Source organism: Aotus nancymaae, unplaced genomic scaffold, assembly GCF_030222135.1.
Source record: "Aotus nancymaae isolate 86718 unplaced genomic scaffold, 86718_ANA_hifiasm-v0.15.2.pri h1tg000059l, whole genome shotgun sequence".
NCBI classification, from domain to species: domain Eukaryota; kingdom Metazoa; phylum Chordata; class Mammalia; order Primates; family Aotidae; genus Aotus; species Aotus nancymaae.
Genome location: NW_026988473.1, coordinates 49,243,197 through 49,247,233, shown reverse-complemented (window position 1 = coordinate 49,247,233; position 4,037 = coordinate 49,243,197).

Below are 4,037 nucleotides of genomic sequence, written 5' to 3'. Positions count from 1 at the left end.
CCAATCCTTGGAGGCAGATATGACTACCCCACCCCAACCCAAGCTCACTCCCCGCCTTGTCATCTGCACTATTGACAGATTACTGTGCCCCCATCATAGGGTTTTTTCAAACAGAAAAAAAGGTTCTAAAGATTAAATGAGTTCTGTATGTAAAATTCTGAACAAGTAAATATTCAATACCTTTTAGGTGTTATTATTTAATTACTACTAGGAGAAGTAAAAATCAATCAAAAAAGTAACTTGCTCAGGCACCCCAAGGATATCTCACACTTAGGGATAATTTCCATACTAATCTCTTGCCCCACGCTAATCTCGTGCCTCGGGGATTCACAGACCAAGCAGATAACGTTAAATACCAAACCCACCTGAGATACAGACCTGTGGTTGTAAGTCCTTAGGAGAGACTCTTCCTCTATTGCACCGTCTGTAACTTTTATACCCAGAACATCTGTGTTGGTGGGATTTTGTTTAGTTCCCTCCCTTTTACTTAGGGTGTAATCTTTTAAGGGTTCCAATATGGGCCCAAAGTCTCTAATCCTGTTTCCGTATGAATATTAAGACACAATTCCCTGGAATATGGAACACAACATCCTGCTATCAGCCCCACTACCTGGGTAGTCTTAGTATGGGCTTAAATTCCTGTTCTTCAGATTATTAGATGGCTCAGCTGTACATTTATGAGGACATATACTCTGTGTGTGGTGTGTGTGTGTGTTTTAATTTGGCAAATCTAGGTGTTTTTAGCAGGAAGGTTTTCTGGTTATTCAAATCTGCCAGAACTAAGTTTTTTTTTTTGAGACGGAGTTTCGCTTGTTACCCAGGCTGGAGTGCAATGGCGCGATCTCGGCTCACCGCAACCTCCGCCTCCTGGGTTCAGGCAATTCTCCTGCCTCAGTCTTCTGAGCAGCTGGGATTACAGGCACGTGCCACCATGCCCAGCTAATTTTTTTGTATTTTTAGTAGAGACAGGGTTTCACCATGTTGACCAGGATGGTCTCGATCTCTTGACCTAGTGATCCACCCTCCTCAGCCTCCCAAAGTGCTGGGATTACAGGCGTGAGCCACCGCGGACCCGGCCCCAGAACTAAGATTTCGATCAGAATTTTTTACTGACAGTCAAATTAGGTGTGTCTACCTTTACTCCCAGTTCTTGCCTAAGGGAGCATTCTATGTAATTTTAAATCCTGAAAATACAATGATGTTTTGGAGATGAATATTTATTGAAACCCCAGAGGAAACTATGACACAGGGTATTCTAAGACAACTGCTCAGGAAACTGTAATGATAAATTATAACCCTAAAACTTTTGCCTAGTGATCTTATGTCCTAATATTTCAGAAACAAACCTTATTTTAATAATTGATAGGGAAAAGTACAATTTAAAAAATCAGCTGCAACAACTTGGGATACTTAGCCATAAAAAGAAATGAAATAATGGTATTCATGGCAACCTGGATGGAATTGGAGATCATTATTCTAAGTGAAGTAATTCAGGAATGGAAAACCAAGGAACGTCATATGTTCTCACTTATAAGTGGGAGCTAAGCTATAAGGACACAAAGGCGTAATATGATATGATAGACTTTGGGGACGTGGCAGGGGGATGGGAAGAGGAGTGAGGGATAAAAGACTACACACTGGGGGCCGGGCGCGGTGGCTCATGCCTGTAGTCCCAGCACTTTGGGAGGCCGAAGTGGGCGGATCACAAGGTCAGGAGTTCGAGACCAGTCTGGCCAACATGGTGAAACCCCGTCTCTACTAAAAATACAAAAATTAGCCAGGTGTGGTGGTGGGAGTCTGTAATCCCAGCTGCTCAGGAGGCAGAGGTTGCAGTGAGCTGAGATAGCACCATTGCACTCCAGCCTGGGCAACAGAGATTCTGTCTCAAAAAAAAAAAAACCCTACACATTGGGTACAGTGTACACTGCTCGGGTGACAGGTGCACCAAAATCTCAGGAATCACCACTAAAAAATTTATCCACATAACAAAAAGCACGTGTTCCCCCAAAACTATTAAAAAATTGTTTTAAAGGAGAATAAAAATAATTCAGCTTCAGAGACGTGTCCTGTTGGTTGGCTTCTGTTATGGGCCTTATTGTGTTCCCCTCAAAATTCATTTATGGAAGTCCTAACTCTCAATACCTCGGAATGTGACTGTATTTAGAGACAGGATCTTTAGAGAGGTCATTACATTAAAATAAAGTCATTAGGGTGAGCCCTAATTCAATGATTGAAGTTTTTATAGGAAGAGGAGATTAGAATTTAAACTCATAGAGAGGGAAGAACATATGAAGCCACAGAGAGAAGACGGCCATATAAAAGCCAGGGAAGAGACCTCAGGAGAAACCAAATGTGCCAATGCCTTGAGGTCTCACTTCCAGCCTATAGAATTGTGAGAAGATACATTTCTGTTGTTTAACTCATCCAGTCTGTGGCACTTTATTATGGTAGCCCTAGCCCGAACAAACTAACACGGCTTTGTATTGTTTCTTAATAATTTATACAAACTACTTGAAACACTTTGATCTGTGTCCTGCTATTTAAAAGATATCTAACTTAAGATCTAAAATATTATTTAGGTTGGGCATGGTAGCTCATGCCTATAATTCAAGCACTTTGGGAGGCAGAGGCTGGAGGATCACCTGATCTCAGGGAGGTCAAGGCTGTAATGAACCGTGATCACATCACTGCACTCCAGCCTGAGTCACAGAGTGTGAGACCTTGTCTAAAAAAATTATATATAACAAATTACATGTATATATAATTTGTTAAGATCAACTTTCTTCACTTCTTTTTAATAATTAGCATATTTTGTCAGATGTGGTGTCTGCCTGTAGTCCCAGCTACTTGGGAGGCTGAGGCAGGAGATTGCTTGAACCCAGGGGCTATTGCAGTAATCCATGTGAGTGATGACAGTGGTTTGGGTTAGGATGGAGGTGGTAGAGATTAGGAGCAGGGGTTGCATCAGAAAGACACTTAGGAGGTGAAACTGCCACTGTTTACAAATTTATTTAATCATCAGGTTGAGGTTTATCTATGCAGGAAAAAAATTAAAAATTAAAAAATTTAATCAGATTCCTCTCTGATTTAGCCAAAACATTGACCACAAACTAAACACATTGCTCAATAATATAATGAAATCATTAAAACATATTTAATAAAACCATATAATTACTGATTACAGATTTAATCAAACTCTTCCTCATTTCTTTCTTTCTTTCTTTTTTTTTTTTTTGAGACAGAGTTTCACTCTTGTTGCCCTGGCTGGAGTGTAATGGCGCGATCTTGGCTCAACGCAACCTCGCCTCCAGGGTTCAAACGATTCGCCTGCCTCAGCTATCCAAGTAGCTGGGTTTACAGGCATGTGCCACCAGGCCCGGCTAATTTTGTATTTTTAGTACAGTTTCTGCAAGTTGGTCAGGCTAGTCTCCAACTCGGGTGACCCGCCCGCCTCGGCCTCCCAAAGTGCTGGGATTACAGGCGTGAGCCACCGCGCCCAGCCTCTTCTGCAATTTTGTTTAAATCACAAATATACTAGATCCTCTTATATGCTTCGAAGAACTAAAAAATGATAAGACATTATCACAGTAATTACCGAATTGTAAATATTTTATTCAAATTAGTCATAAAGGTATCACAGGTATGACTTACACCTAATGGGGGCCAAAAGATGAACTAATGATTGGGTTGCGGAACGAATGACTGAATTATCCAATCTTGGGAAGAAAACAGAATTGGCCAGGCCCATCCCAGAAGGCCCGCCCATCGCGGGATCAGGGGCTACGCCTTCCAAGCTTTCAATAAGGACTGCGTCAGAACCGAGGCGATTCAAACGCCACATGATCCTCCAAATCCTGCAGGCTCTCGGGTCACCCTACAGCCCTACAGCCGACACGTCAACTAAAGCTTCGGAGCCGCCTTCCCCAAGACCGAAACACCGGAGCCACCGGCTGAGCTCCCGTAGGGCACGCTCCCGTGGGAGTGCTTCCGGGACAGGGGGCGGGGTCGCCGGAAGTGGCCGTCCGCCGTCCGCTGCT